The sequence below is a fragment of the Sapajus apella genome, unplaced genomic scaffold, assembly GCF_009761245.1.
Source record: "Sapajus apella isolate SASKATOON/1434 unplaced genomic scaffold, GSC_monkey_1.0 scaffold42, whole genome shotgun sequence".
Lineage (NCBI taxonomy): Eukaryota > Metazoa > Chordata > Mammalia > Primates > Cebidae > Sapajus > Sapajus apella.
The window spans coordinates 12,381,545-12,398,143 of record NW_022436982.1 but is presented as its reverse complement, the minus strand read 5'-3'; the positions used below and the strand labels follow the sequence as shown (position 1 = coordinate 12,398,143).

Sequence of the window (16,599 nt, the reverse complement as noted above, 5' to 3'; positions counted from 1 at the left end):
TAACTGGCTTCCAGGTTTACCTTTCCTCCAACACCCCATCTCTCCCACAGTCCTGAGTTATGGGATGCCCATGGTGTTCCACAGGTGCACTTGGGATTTTCTCTCCTGACCCCACAGGATATTTACCTAAAACAGAAGCAGCACCGAGGCAGGACCGACCCAACTTCACTTCCAGGCATGCTGTCTCCTGGACAGAGGCGGGGACTGGGCTGCCTACGGGAAGTCCCTTAACAGGAGCAGAGAGAAGCAGGGCTGAGATCACAACCCCAGCTGAAGAACAGTAAAACAGGATGATTAAAACACTTTACAAGAGCCAGGTGACGTGGCTCACAACTGTAATCCCAGCACTCTGGGAGGTCAAAGTGGGTGGATCACCTGAGGCCAGGAGTTCGAGACCAGCTTGTCCAACATGGTGAAACCCTGTCTCTACTAAAAATACAAAAATGAGCCAGGTGTGGTGTCCAGTGCCTATAATCTCAGCTACTCAGGAGGCCGAGACATGAGAATGGCTTGAACGTGGGAGGAGGAGGTTGCAGTGAGGTGAGGTCATGCCACTGCACTCCAGCCTGGGTGACACAGTGAGACTCCATCTCAACAACAACTACAACGACGACGACGACGACGACGACAAAACGCTTTACAAATGGTGGTCCCTCAAAACACTTACACACAGCATTGCCATTTGCTCTACCAAAGCCACTGCCATCCATCCCAAAAGAATAGAAAGCAGGAACTCTGGGAGCTATTAACACACGTGTGCTCACAGCGGCGTGACTCACAACAGCCAAAAGGCAAAATCAACTGACGGGTCCACCGTCAGATGAAAAGATAAACACAGTGTGATCCATCTGCACAGCAGAATATGACTCAGACTTAAGAAGGAAGGGAGGCCGGGCGAGGTGGCTCATGCCTGTAATCCCAGCACTATGGGAGGTCACGGTGGATAGAGACTCTGTCTCAAAAAAATAAATACATACAAATAAAGAGAAATAACAAAGGAAGTGAGAATATATCGTGAGTGACTCTAATAAGTAAGGACTGAAAGCGTTCTCAGCTGCTGATAGCATTACTACCAACCGGTTCAGTTATGTTCCTTTTCCCTGCTGGGAAGACCTGCACTTGTCCCCCGGGGCTCACCTTTCTGTACACCGGCCAGTGATGACCGACTGCAGCCTCATCTGCAGCACCTTGAGCCGGTACATGTTCTGCTGCTTCAACAGCGTTTGCAGGCAGGCCGAGAGAAACATCAGCACCGCGAGGAGGCAGTCCTTCCAGGCCGGAGGCTTGAGATCACCAATAAACTCCAGGAAAAGGCCTGCAGGGGAAGGAGAGAGAAGGTACAGCTGGTGAGAGGAGGTGCCCATGTGTGTTGCCTTTGCCCAAACTAGGCCAGGTGTGGAGGATCGGTCGGCGTGGTTGACTTTTACACAATCATGATCTTGGTTATTTCCCCCACTGTCCATGCTTCTTTGCAATCTGACTGCAGCTCCTCAAAATCAAGAGATGGTGTTTTTCTCCTGCTTTGTTATGGGCTAAATTGTGTCCTCACAAAATTCGTATGTCGAAGCCCCAACCCCCGGTATCTCTGAATGTAACTGTATTTGGAAATAGGGCCTTTAAAGAGGCAATAAAGTTAAAATGAGGTCCTTAGGCTGGGTCCTCATCCAGTCTGACTGGGGTCCTTATAAGAGGAGAAAATGTAGACACACAGGGAGACACCAGGGCACACACAGAGGAAAGACCATATGAGGACCCAGGGAGGCGACAGCCAACTGAACGCCAAAGGCAGAGGCCTCAGATGGAATCAACTTGCGGATACATGACCTGGAACTTCCAGCTTCCAGAATCATGAGAAAAATCATTTCTGTTGTTGAAGCTACTCAGTCATCTGTGATGCTCTGTTACAGCCGCTGAGTAGACACCGCTTGAATCTGGGCTGGCCACAAAACCACCTTTGACCAACAGAGTAGAGTGGAGGTAAAGCTGTGCCAGCTGTGAGCCTCAAGAGAAAATGTGGCTTTTGGCCTATTGCTTAGAAGCCTCCCAAGCAGCCACATGAGCAAGTCTGAGCTAGCTTTTTGGAGGATAGGAACCCACATGGAACAGAAAGCCATCCCAGCTTCAGACACACAACTGCAGGCACATGAGAAAACCCAGCCAAGAAAAGAAGAACCACCCATCTGAGCCCAGTCCACGTTACTGACCCCCATTACCATGAACTAAATAAATGAATGCTTATAATTTTAAGCCACTCACTTTTGGGGCATTTTACAACAAAAGCTAATTGATGCAGTCATGTGAGAGCTTGCTTATTTGCCCTTCTGGGGCACAGTCACTTTCTCATTAATCATTTTCCTTTTTCAGTATCCTTCTCACCCACCCTCCAGCGTCCTGAGCATGAGATCTATAGGCAGAGGCATAAAAGCTGAAGCCCTCCGACTCTGGAGGGATGCCATTAAGAGACCACCAGCCTTAGCAGAGCTCCCGAAGTCTGGACTCACCTAAGCAGCTTGGGGACAGTGAACCTGAAGACATCACTGATGAAGAGGCTGTGGGTCCCAGGAGGAAGGTAGCATGCAACAGCTGCCAGATGGTCCCCAGCAGTGGGCCCCACTGCCTCCCCTCTTGCCATAGGAACGGCTCAGTCTCTGGAGCCTCCATGGCACTGCCTCCTTTCCTTTTAAACACTATTGCCTTGGTGTGCCTTAGAGGAAGGGGGAGGCTGGCTCTGGGTCCCATTTTATACTCTCAGCCACCAGCAGCAGCGCCAGGCATTAAAAGCTTGTTTTCCTAACAATGGGCGTGGGTGGGTGTGGATCCAGCCTGGCTCCCTCACCTGTGCCTTCTTATCACACTGAGTACCCATTTAAGAGGCAGGCACAGGAGTTGTGGGGGAAGGGCAGGAGGGCAGCCCTGAGGACTCTTAGATGGCCATGGGAAAGCACACACGTTGAGCACCTATTACGTGCCAGACACTTCCCAGTCATCCTAAGACCCCTGGCAAGCCAAATGTTGTTCCCATTTCACAGATGAGAAAACTGAAGCTCAGAGAAGTGCACTTTTCCAAGGGCACACAGCTGAGAAGTAAAAGCTGGGATTCTATTCCGTCTCTCTGCCTCCAGAGCCCATGCACTTTTCTTTTTTTTTGAGACGAAGTCTCACTCTGTCACCCAGGCTGCAGTGGAGTGGTGTGATCTCGGCTCACTGCAACCTCTGCTTCCTGGGTTCAAGTGATTCTCTCACCTCAGCCTCCCGAGTAGCTGGGATTACAGGCAAATGCCACCACGCCCAGCTAATTTTTGTATGTTTAGTAGATGGGGTTTCACCGTGTGGGTCAGGCTGGTTTTCAAGTCCTACCTCAGGTGACCCACCAGCCTCAGCCTCCCAAAGTGCTGAAATTACAGGCCTGAGCCACTGCTCAGCCTCCCGTGTGCTTTTTAATCTATCATGTTGCTAACCTGAGGGAAGAACGGCACCCCCTCTTCCACATGCACAACCAGCCAGCCTTTAGGTGGTTTTGAACCGGTAGCGAATCACAGCTGATATGCATGGGACCTGGTGCTCTGGCTCTGGGTGAAAGCACAGACAGATGCTCAGGCTGCCTCAAACTCATAAGATCCCTAGCCTTTGGCCATAACCAGTGGCCACAGAGAAGAGCTAAACTGAGGAACAGGGAAGAGGTGGTAGCGGGAGGCCCAAGGGCCCTTCCAGGGCAGGTCAGAAGGCCTGGGCCATAATGGAGAGGCTGGGGTGATGCAGTTGCCGACAGCCGGTGCCTGTGTGGTCTTGGGTAGGTAGGTTGCTCTCCTGTGTGTGTGTGAAAGGATGGGTGTGGTCCCCCTCTGAGTCCCTTGTGTACCTCTGGCAATCTGTAAGGTTATCAGTAATTGCTTGCTTGCTTGCTCTTTTGAGACAAAGTTTCAGTCTTGTTGCTCAGGCTGGAGTGCAGTGGCATGATCTAAGCTCACTGCAACCTCCATCTCTCAAGTTCCAGTGATCCCTCTGCCTCAGCCTCCCAAGTAGCTGGGACACACCCCCATGCCCGACTAATTTTTGTCTTTTTAGTAGTGATGGGGTTTCACCACGTTGGCCAGGCTAATCTTAGGCTCCTGACCTCAGGTGTTCCACCTGCCTTGGCCTCCCAAAGTGCTGGGATTAAGGGTGTTAGCCAACATGCCTGGCCACTTATCAGTCATTTCAATCCCCATTACAAATCTCTGACCCGGGGCCACGAGCAGACATCAGCTCCTTACACGAAGGAGCTCACTGACTTCCCTGAACCCCCTTGCCAGGTGGGTATCATTAGACTCTCCATTTTACAGAAGGGGAAGGAAGCTGAGGTTCTGAGAGGTGGCGATAGCAGCCCGAGGTCACACAGCAAGGGCAGAGCAGGGATTGCAGCCTTGATCTTGACTTATGGTTCCTAGAGTGTTTCTTGTGCACTAAGGACCCCCAACCCCACCGTAATAATAATAAAGGAAGCATAACAAAAATCCCCTTGTGAGCTCGGGTGGCAAGACCCTTGCAGGCTATGGTCTTTGTCCCTCATTGCTGGCCTGATCTGGTGTTTGGTTTGGCATCTACGGAGGGGTGTGGCTCAGCTCTGTTACTGAGTGGGCATGGCCTGCTGCTCACAGGTATTTTGGCATTTGGGTCTCAAAGCCAAGAAAATGCCCCTTCCATGCAGAGAGCATCCCTGACCACCCTTCCTGTCTGACACCACCATTTCATTCATTGCCTTCACAGCCTTGCCCATGGCGCCAACCCTCCCTTTGTCTTGTTAGAACCCCAGGTGGGTAGACTTTGCCTGAGTTTTTTACCAAGATGTCCCTAGTATCGAGTCCAGCTCCTGCACACAGTAGGAGCTCAATAAACACTTGTCAAACGAATGGGAAAAGCAGACTGAGTGATATGTGTAGAAGGGCCTAAGAAGAATGCCCAGCACATACGGTTACAAGCATTTATGGAAGGAAGGAAAGAGCCTGGCTGGGTGGACAGAACTTGGCTTTGGAGCCAGGAGACTATGGTTCCAATGCCTGCTCTGTCTCCTCTCATCTGAGCCTTAGTGTTTCCATCTGTAAAATGGGGTCAGGGAAGAGTTGACCATGAAGTTTTCTTTCTGGCTAGAGATTTTGCTCACTTCTGTTCTAGCTGTTTGCCCAGAGAGTCACTGTGTTCAGCCTGCAGGCTCCATAGCAGGCATTTTCCTCTCCTAGAGGTCTCACCTCCCATCAAGGAAGAGGTCCAGATTGCTGTCTGATGTCTGGTCTATGGACTGAAGGCCATTTAGTGCAGGACTCACAAATGACCATGGTGCAAGGCAGGGGGTATGCATGACTGGCATGGGCAAGGTATGAGTTGGGGGATACAAAAGGGAGTGGTGGCCGGGTGCGGTGGCTCACACCTGTAATCCCAGCACTTTGAGAGGCCAAGGTGGGCAGATAACCTTAGGTCAGGAGTTGAAGACCAGCCTGGTAACCTGAGCAACATGGAGAAACCCAGCCTGTAATAAAAAATACAAAAATTAGCTGGACCTGGTGGCGGGTGCTTGTGGTCCTAGCTACTTAGGAGGCTAAGGAAGGAGAATCATTTGAACCTGGGAGGTGGAGCTTGCAATGAGGCAAGATGGTGCCACAGCACTCCAGCCTGGGTGACAGAAGCAGAGAGAAGGAAAGGAGGGAGGAATTAAGGAAGGAAGGATGAAAGGAAGAGAGGGAGGGAGGAGGGAGGAGGGAGGAAGGGAGGGAAATAAAGAGGTGGGGACTGTGGCTAACTGAAATCTGCACACCTTGTCAAATGCTGTAGACTCTACCCGAATCCAGTCTCCTACTGCCTTATGAAGATGTGGCCTACTGTTGCCAGATCTACTTTAAGAGAGACCAGAATTCCAGATTTTTATTTATTCGTATTTGTATTTATTTTTTGAGACAGAGTCTCACTCTGTCGCCCAGGCTAGAGTGCAGTGGCATGATCTTGGCTCATTGCAACCTCCACCTCCCAGTTCAAGTGATTCTCCTGCCTCAGCCTCTCTAGTAGCTGGGATTACAGGCATTTGCCACCACGCCCAGCTAATTTTTGTATTTTTAGTAGAGACGAGGTTTCACCATGTTGGCCAGGCTGGTCTCGAACTCCTGACCTCATGTGATTTGCTTGCCTCAGCCTCCCGAAGTGCTGAGATTTCAGGTGTGAGCCAGTGCACCCAGCCTTGGATTCCAGATTTTTATGTGATCTCTCCAAATTTTTAAATATTGGCGACTTATTAAAAAACAAAACAATGCAAACAGCCATAAAGCCCCATGTGCACCAAACATACCTTGTGAAGCTGACCTGACCAGCAGGTGGCTGTTGTGTGACCTCTCAGGAGGACGCCCTCTCCCTTCACCCAGTGATTGAAAATATTTCAGACAGAAAACCAAAGTTCTCTCTGGGTGCAGTCAGTTGGCTCAGAAGCTGACTGAGCCTGGTCTTTATATAACCCCATCCTTCCCTTTTCTTTCTGTCAGTTGTTGATGGGAGGATTCTCAAACCGTTCTTGAGAATGTTTCTACCTTTTAATTCTAGTGTTGGGTGACCTGTAATTTTCATGTTGGTTGGGGATGCCAGGAGTTGGCAGAGGCTCATTCCAGAGCCCCTGTGGACTGAATTCTGCCACTGCTATACAGTCATTGAAAAGTAGAGGGTGAGTCAGGCACAGTGGCTCACACCTGTAATCCCAGCACTTTGAGAGGCCAAGGCAGGCAGATCACCTGAGGTCAGGAGTTCAAGACCAACCTGGCCAAAAAGGTGAAACCCTGCCTTACAAAAAACTATAAAAGTTAGCTGGGTGTGGTGGCACGTACCTGTAATCCCAGCTACTTGGGAGGCTGAGGCAGGAGAATCGCTTGAATCCAGGAGGTGGAGGTTGCAGTGAGCCAAGATTGTGCCATTGCACTGCAGCATGGGTAACAAGAGTGATACTGTTTCAAAAAAAGAAAGAAAAAGAAAAAGAATAAGAATACGCTGGGTGTGGTGGCTCACACCTGTAATCCCAGCACTTTGGGAAACCAACGCAGGTAGGTCACTTGAGGTTGGGAGTTTGAGACCAGCCTGACCAACACGGAGAAACCCCCCTCTACTAAAAATACAAAATTAGCCGAGTGTGGTGGTGCATGCCCATAATCCCAGCTACTTAGGAGGCTGAAGCAGGAGAATTGCTTGAACCTGGGAGGTGGAGGTTGCAGTGAGCTGAGATCACGCCGTTGCATTCCAGCCTGGGCAACAAAAGCAAAAATCCATCTCAAAAGAAAATTTAAAAATAAAAAAATAAAAAGAAAATAATAACCACTTACACTCATTATGTGCCAGGTCCTGTTCTAAGTGCTTTACAGTCCTTATCTTATTTAATTTTCACAACCCTATGAGGTAAATGCTATTATTGATTCCATTTTGAAGGAATGGAGACTGAGGCATAGAGAGGTTAAGTAACTTGCCCAAAGCTACACAGCTAGGAAGTGGTAGGGCCAGTATTCAACTCCACATGTCCAGTGCTTCTGAGGTCTGAATGCGGTGTGGTCAGGAGAGGGCACAGCCTCAGGTGCCTGCTGAGCTGGCCACAGAGAGGCAGCTGGTTTCTCCTTGCCTGGAAACCTCCAGGAAGTAGACACTTGCTCCTTTAACTCCTCGTCCCCGGTGCTTAGCATATAGTAGGTGCTTATTAAATGCTGGTGGAATGACTGAAGCCAAGTAGTGGAGACAATTCTGTTACTATTAAGCACCTGCTGTGTGCCAGCACTAAGCACTTTCCTACTCATAAAGGTTGAGTCATCCTCATTTTACAGAAGGGAAAACTGAGACTCTGGGGGTTTGTGACATGGCCTGCTAAGAGGCAGAGGTAGGATTCGAATCCAGATCTCACTCCAGCAAGTGAGCGGGAACAGGATGCAGATGGTGGACACCGAACATGAAGAAGAAAAGAAGAAAGCAACGAGGCTGGGATGGAGAAAGCCTGGCTGGCCTTTGTGAGCATGGGGGGGGGATCTTGTAGGGGAAGGGCCATGGGTGGGAATTAGTGTAGCAAATGCAGGTGGGTGCGGCACCCCCCAACCCTTCCCTGTGACTTTACTTACCCAGAAACCCACCAGAACAAGGCTCTGGAGGGGGAAGGATGCCCCCACCTCTGGACAGGGGTTCTGTAACAGACAAAAGTGGAGAAGGCAGAAACCTTGGTCTCACATCCCATGGTGAGTATGTGGGAAGGGCAGGAAGACAGGATAAACTGACTGTTTTTTTTTTTTTTTTTTTTTTTTGAGACAGGGTTTTGCTCTGTCACCCAGGCTGGAGTACAGTGGTGTGATCTCAGCTCACTGCTACCTCTGCCTCCCAGGTTCAAGCCATTCTCCTGTCTCGGCCTTCCAAAGAGCTGGGATTACAGATGTACGCCACCACACCTAGCTAATTTTTTTGTATTTTTAGTAGAGACAGGGCTTCACTATGTTGGCCAGGCTGGTCTCAAACTCCTGACCTCAAGTGATTTGCCCACCTTGGCTTCCCAAAGTGCTGGGATTACAGGCGTGAATCACTGCCCCCAGCCCTGACTGTATTTAGTACTGAAAGTACATGTCATGGTGCCCTGTCTCCTTCCCAGAGGTGCACACCAATGAGCTTGGTGCTTCCCAGCAGGCAGGGCAAAAAGGGATTGGGCCACAGGACTGACAATGTCCACAAGGTAAGAAGTAACCGTGGCTGGGAAGAACAACTATGATTATACTGAAACCAAAACCTTGCTTTGCTTCTCAAAGCAGGGACCCTGCATAATGAAGACAATGAGATCATTGACAATATCCCTCAGCAAATGCTGTGGAGAGAGACCTGTCCTGTGATTTTGTCAGGTGCTCCAGGGAGATTACACCAGTCTGTACTCTTTACCAGTAAGGCATGATGGTGCCCATTTCACCACATATTTGCCATCACAGCTTATCAATTTTTAAATTTTGTTGCCACTCTGGTAGGCGAAGAAAGATTCCTATGATAGTTTTAACTATATTTCTTAAGCATTTGAGCAATTTTTTATTTGAGACAGGGTCTTGCTCTGTTACCCAGGCTGGAGTGCAGTGGTGCGATCACAGCTCACCGCAGCCTTTACCTCTGAGACTCAAGCAATCCTCCTGCCTCAGCCTCCACAGAGCTACCCTATGGGACTCCACAGAGCTACTCTGTAGTGGGACTACAGGCGTGCACCACCACATTTGGTGATTTTTTTAAAAAACTTTTTGTAGAGATGGGGTCTGACTACATTACCTAGTCTGATCTAGAAATCCTCCTTCCTCAGCCTCCCAAAGTGTTGAGATTAGAGCCATGCTCCACTGCACCCGGTCCATCTGAACATCTGTTTATATGATGTCAGATCAGTCTCTTCCTCAAAAGAATTATTTCTTGATTTCACAGATTGCTTCAGTGTTACCTGTTGTAAAACTCTCATGAACTTCTCCTACAGAGCAGTTACCCCAGGGATATTTTTTTTCTTTTCTTTTCCTTTTTTTTTGAAATGGAGTTTTGCTCTTTGTTACCCAGGCTGGAGTGTAATGGTGTAATCTCAGCTCACTCCACCTCCACCTCCAGGGTTCAAGTGATTTTCCTGCGTCAGCCTCCCGAGTAGCTGGGATTATAGGCATGTGCCATCATGCCCGACTAACTTTTCTAATTTTAGTAGAGACAGGGTTTTACCATGTTGGCCAGGCTGGTCCTGAACTCTTGACCTCAGGTGATCCACCTGCCTTGGCCTCCTAAGTGTTGGGATTCTGGGCACATGAGCCACTGTGCCCAGCCAATTTTCAACATATTTAATTATGTGAGTAATGTCTGGTTCCCCTACTTGACCACTAGCTACATAAGAACAGGAAATCTATCTGCTTGTTCACCATAGGTCCTTAAGCCTTTGCTGGGGCATAGAGGGGGGTCCGTAAACTATGACCAAATCTGGCCTACTGCCTGTTGCTGCAAATAAAGTTTTATTGCAACACAGCCATGCAATTTGTTGACATATTCTGCTTTTGTATTCAGTGGCAGAGTTGAGGAGTTGCCACAGAGATCACTGTATGGCTCACAGAGTCTCTTGCCCCATACAGAAGAAGTCTGCTAATGGTGGCCTCAAGTAGAAATGCAATTCACATTTTGCTGAATGGCCAAATAAATAAAAAATTAGACTTTTGGTCACATAAGGGGGACTGAGACCTCAAAGTGGAACAGTAATGAGGTTAGAACTTGGTGACTTACAGACTGCTGAGGGTCTTTAGGTTAGAAGGAAGGTTGATCTGCAAGACAGGACAGCACAAACTGTGCCACCACTAAAGACAAGCACAGACAGGTGGACTGGTGGTAGACCAGGTCACTCTGCAAGCCCTGTGGGAGAGAAAGCAGAAGGTAAGGCATGGAGGCAGAGGAGGGTGCTCAGAGGAGAGAAAAGGTTTCTGATGCCGGGTCTGTGCCCACGCTGGGGACTAGGGCAAGAGCATTTGAAAGCCAGAGCGCTGGCATTCCTAGTCATCCTCATTTTCTTTTCTTTTTTGAGATGGAGCCTCACTCTGTCGCCCAGGCTGGAGTGCAATGGCGTGATCTCGGCTCACTGTAACTTCTCCTTCCCAGGTTCAAGTGATTCTCCTGCCTCAATTTCCTGAGTAGTTGGGATTACAGGTGTACACCACCACGCCCGGCTAATTTTTTTTTTTTTTTGTATTTTTAGTAGAGATGGGGTTTCGCCATGTTGGCCAGGCTGATCTCAAACTCCTGACCTCAAGTGATCTGCCCACCTTGGCCTCCCAAAGTGTTGGGATTACAGGCGTGAGCCACCACACCCAGCAGGTCCTATTTTTCAAATACCCAATTTATAATATTATGTCTGTACAAATGGTGGGCCAGGGCTGTGTCTGGAGTTTGTCCTTAGCCACGTGATGATTGGCCACAGCTGCTGAGACAATGAGATGAAGAAACACTTTACCTTCTTCTTCATGCCACAAAGGAAATCCTTTCCCCATTCCAACCTCTACCACAGTCTTCAACCCTGCTCCCTGTTGACCAGTGTTCTCTGGTTTGCAGAGATGGGAGTTGGTTTTATTGAGCACTGGCTCTGCCCTGAGCACATGCAGGAGACTCTTGCCATGTACAGTCTCATCAGCTTGGGTTTTCTTACTTCCTTTGACTCATGGGAAAACCCAGGCTCAGAGAGGCGGCAGCACCTTGTTCAAGGACACAAAAGATCTGGTCCAAATGGCAAAGCTGCTGCTGCCATGTCACCATGATTTTTGCATCTGCTGCCTGTCATCTGGTCATAAACACCTGAATTTTCTTTTTTTTTTAATTTAAAAAATTTATTTTTTAATTTTAGGTATATATGTATATATTTATACATAGTTATAAATATATACTCAGGAGGCTGAGGCAGGTATATATATATAAATTAAGGTGTATATATATATATACACACACATTGTATATATATGTATATATTTTTATATAAGTATACATATGTATATATACATAAACTTTTTTATGTTTTAATTTTAGGTGTATTATATATGTATATGTGTATGTGTGTGTGTGTGTATTTTTTTTTTGAGACAGAGTCTTGCTCTGTCATCCAGGCTGGTGTGCAGTGGCATGATCTCAGCTCACTCTGGGCTCACTGCAACCTGTGCCTCCCAGGTTCAAGTAATTCGCCTGCCTCAGCCTCCTGAGTAGCTGGGATTACAGACACACACAACAATGCCCGACTAATTTTTATATTTTTAGTAGAGATGGGGTTTTACCATGTTGGCCAGGCTGGCCTCAAACTCCTGACCTCAGAGGATCCTCCCCCCTCAACCTCCCAAAGTGCTGGGATTATAGGCATGAGTCACTGCACAAGCCTGATGTATATATTTCTAGATGACATGAGATATCTTGATACAGGCCTGCAATGCGTAATAATCACATCAGGTTAAATGAGGTATCCATCCCCTCAATCATTTATCCTTTCTGTTACAAACAATCTATTTTATTCTTTTAGTTATTTCATTTTTTAGTTTGAGTTGGAGGCTCACTATGTTGCCCAGGCTGGAGTGCAGTGGTTTGATTTTGGCTCACTGTAACCTCTGTCTCCCAGGTTCAAGTGAGTCTCCTTCCTCAGTAGCTGAGATTACAGGTGTGTGCCACCATGCCTGATTAATTTTTTTGTATTTTTAGTAGAAGTGAGGTTTCACCATGTTGCCCAGGCTGGTCTTGAACTCCTGACCTCAGGTGATTCTTCTGCCTCGGCCTCCCAAAGTGCTGGAATTACAGGCATGAGCCACTGTGTCCGGCATCTTTTAAAGTGTACAATCAAATTATTACCAACCATAGTCACCCTGTTATGCTATCAAATAGGTATTATTCATTCTTTCTATTGTTTTGTACCCATTAACCATCCCCATCTCCCCTCATCCACTATTCTTCCTAACCTCTAGTAACCATCCTTCTACTCTATATGTCCATGAGTTCAATTATTTTAATTTTTAGCTTCCACAAATAAGTGAGAACATGTAAAGTTTATCTTTCTGTGCCTGGCTTATTTCACTTAACAAAATGACCCCCAGTTCCATCCATGTTGCTGAAAATGAAAGGACTTCATGCTTTTTTATGGCAGCATAGTACTCCATTGTATATATATACCACATTTTCTTTATCCATTCATCTGTTGGGTGGGTGACATTCATTGGCCTGGCCAATGAATACATTCCAGTCTCTTGGCTACCATGATTGGGTTAGGAATGCACATAGCACCCCATGCTGGGTACTTGAGAGCTGGAGCTATCGGGAGATTCTGCCAGGTTTGCTACATGGTAGAACATAAGTCTGAAGGTATTGAAGGTATTGGTGGCTCTTCTTGCCATCAATATTGGAGAATCAAGTTAACATGGCAGAGCCAACAGGCAGAAGTGGAGACCTGGTGATGCTGCCTAGTCCCAGGCCTGGATCAGTCATGCCTGGGACATCCCATGGATGTGAAAAGAAATACATGAGCTAATTAACACCCTCTGACCTTCCCTTTTCCTTAAGCTAATGTGAACCGAGTTTTTGTGGCTTTAAACGAGAGCCCTAGTTGTTTTTTTTTGTTGATTTTTTTATCTTTTGAGACCAAGTCTTACTCTGTTACCCAGCCTGGAGTGCAGTGGTATGATCTCAGCTCACTGCAACCTCTACCTCCTTGGTTCAATCGATTCTCCTGCCTCAGGCTCCTGAGTAGCTGGGACTACAGGCACAGGCCACCATGCCCAGCAAATTTTTGTATTTTTAGTAGAGACAGGGTTTCACCATATTGGCCAGCATGGTCTTGAACTCCTAACCTTGTGATCCACCTGCCTCGGCCTCCCAAAGTGCTGGGATTACAGGCATGAGCCACCGCACTCGGCCCAGAGCCCTAGTTTCAAATCACAATTCCTTTACCGGATTTTTTCCTCTTCTAGGTTTTTGTTGTTGTTGTTTTGGCAGATAGAAAATTGGATATTCCAACGACAATATGGCCCATCTTCCCTAAACTGCCACTGTTTTCCCCACTGTTTCTATCAGAAAGTTTGTTCTGCATTTGCGTGAGATGAACTTGGGGTCTATACTCCCAAGCTGTGTGGCCCTAAGGCTGTCATTCCCCTCTCCTAGCCTTAGTTTCCCTCATCTTTAAAATGGCCTGTTAGAATCCATCATGGGCTGGACACACTGGCTGAAGCCTGTAATCCCAGCACTTTGGGAGGCCAATGCGGGTGGATCATTTGAGGTCAGGCATTTGAGACCAGCCTGGCCAACATGGTGAAACTCTGTCTCTACTAAAAATACAAAAATTAGCTGGGTGTGGTGGTTCTTGCCTGTAATCCCAGCTACTTGGGAGGCTGAGGCAGAAGAATTGCTTGAACCCAGGAGGTAGAGGTTGCAGTGAGCCAAGATCATGCCACTGCACTCCAGCCTGGGCAACAGAGCAAGCCTCTGTCTCAGAATAAATAATTAATGAAAGAAACAAACAAAAAATAAAAACTTTGTCCTTAAGGACAGGATGTTTCTCTACCTTCTTCTTTAGAGGCAGGATGGACTAACCACTGGACCCCAGAAATGATCTGTGAATCCAGATGTGGTGGCTCATGCCTATAATCCCAGCACTTTAGGAGGCTGAGATCAGAGAATTGATCGAACCCAGGAGTTCAAGATCAGCCTGGGCAACAAAGAATGACCTTTTCTCCACAAAAATAAAATAATAAAGTAAAATGTCTGCAACCTGCTACAGCCTGGTCATTGGTATCAAGATAATCCCTCTCCCCGAAGCCTTGGCTAAGCACTCTGTCGAGGCCAGTGCCCCTCAACAGGTGGGCGATTTTGTCCTCCCCACTCCCAGGGACACCTGGTAATATCAGGAGACATTTTGAGTTACTGCAATTGGATGGTATGCTCCTAGCATCTGTGGGTGGAAGCCAGGGATGCCGTTTCACACCCTCCAGCAAACAGGACACACCTGTCCTCCCAACAAAGAATTATCTGGCCACACGTTACTAAAGCTGAGGTTGAGAAAAGTTGGTCTAGATTACATGTTTTTCTCTGTACAGAGAAAATGACCCATCAAGTCTCCTAATATAGAAATGCTGCTTCCAGACAGGCATCGTGATTCACATCTGTAATCTCTCAGCACTTTGGGAGGCTAAGGCAGGCAGGTCACTTGAGATCAGGAGTTTGAGACCAGCCTGGCCAACATGGTGAAACCCCGTCTTACCAAAAATACAAAAATTAGCCTTGTGTAGTGGTGCGTGTCTGTAATTCCAGCTACAAGGGAGGCTGAAGCAGGAGAATCCCTTGAATCAGGGAGTCAGAGGTTACAGTGAGCTGAGATCAGGCCACTGCACTCCAGCCTGGGCAACAGAGGGAGCCTCTAAAAAAAAAAAAAAAGAAGAAGAAAGAAGAAAGAGAAGAAAGAAAAGAAAAGAAAGAAAATGTGCAGTGGCATACACCTGTAATCCCAGCACTTTGGGAGGCCGAGGCTGGTGGATCACGATGTCAAGAGATCAAGACCATCCTGGCCAAGATGGTGAAGCTCCATCTCTACTAAAAATACAAAAAATTAGCCGGGTGTGGTGGCAAGCACCTATAATCCCAGCTACTCGGGAGACTGAGGCAGGAGAATTGCTTGAACCCAGGAGGTGGAGGTTGCAATGAGCTGAGATTGCGCCACTGCACTCCAGGGCGAGACTCCGTCTCAAAAAGAAAAGAAAAGAAAATGCTGCTTCCCAGACTGGACAACAGAAATGTTGGTGTGCAGAATAAGAGTGTACATATAGATGTGTAGAAACGCGGGGAGGGTGCGTGCATGAGGGGAGGTGTGCATGTAGGGGGATGTGTGCACACAGGAGTGTGTCTGCCCAGGTTGTGTGTGTGTGCGTGCATGCATGTGCATGTGTGATGTATGAATTGGTGCATTATTGTGTGCCCCGTGTGCAACTAGAGTGTATGATGTGGGTGTGAAAGCAACAAGAAATTGTGTTGATAAGTAAAGTATGGGATGACAGGTAATTACAGGTGTGGGAGTGGATTCTGTGTCTCTAGAGTGTAAGTGACTGGCTTGTGTGTGTCGCTCAATCGAGAATAAGTCATATGTGGAAACGGGAGGAGGAAGGATGGGACCCAAGGCCTGAGCCAGCATTTTGGTTTCCGGGGTGGCCTATACCCCACTTACCCCTCCGGAGGCCTGCTGGGCGGCACTGGCAGCTGGCAACACAAAGCAGAGAAGCCAGTATCCAAATAGCACTCCAGATGACTGGACTCCCTTCTTCCTCTCGGTGTGAATTAGGAACACTGTGTAGCTCTGGGCGGGAAAGTCAGGGCAGGCCTCTTAGGGGAGGGCAGGAGGCAGGAGAGCCTCTTCCCTTCCCCTTGCTCTCCACTGTGGCAGGCAAAGCAGCAGCCAGCGGGGATCCTCTGCTTCCTGACGTCTTTCTCTCTGCCCCGCCCGCTACTGGGGCAGCCGCGGCAGTCCACGGCCCCTCGGTGCCTAGAGGTCGCTCCATCACCTCCTCCCGCCATAGGAAGGGAGAGGCAGTGGCGCTGGAACAGGTGAGCGGACGAAGGCCAGAGCCCGTCCAGCCCCCGTGGGGAATATGGCTACCTAGGCAGCAGCAGCCTTCCGGGCGGCACAGTTGAGTTTCCGGAGAAGCAAACGTGCCTGGCGAGATGACTCCACCAAGTGGAACCCGGTCTCGCCGCCCCGGAAGTGGGCACCAGCGCCACAGCGAGGAAGTCCCAGGTAGGGCACTGGGCACCACCGAGGGCCACAGCACCTCCAGGCGGCACCTCAGCAACCTCCAGGCAGCGCCCACATCAGCCCACAGGGGGCGCCATGCACACTGTACCTGCCACTGTCACCCTGGGGCGGGAACTGCACTGTCCTGCCACAATGACCCGGGCCCACTGTAGCTGGAGGAGGAGCCTGGGGCCACTGCCCAGGGTGACGAGGAAGAGCAGGTCGGAGTCCTGGAAAAGGGCAAGAGCTCGGAGCTGGGGCCCCAAGCCAGGAAAGGCCAGGAGCAGAAGACGGAGAGATGGAGATGGAGAAGCAGTAGTGGGAAACAGCGGCCTCCA

At 48.6% G+C, this 16,599-nt stretch overlaps 1 pseudogene; it reads right to left on the bottom strand.

Annotated features, from left to right (window-relative positions):
- Positions 1-601: 601 nt before the first annotated feature.
- Positions 602-16,044, bottom strand: LOC116566060 (annotated as a pseudogene).
- Positions 16,045-16,599: the final 555 nt, after the last annotated feature.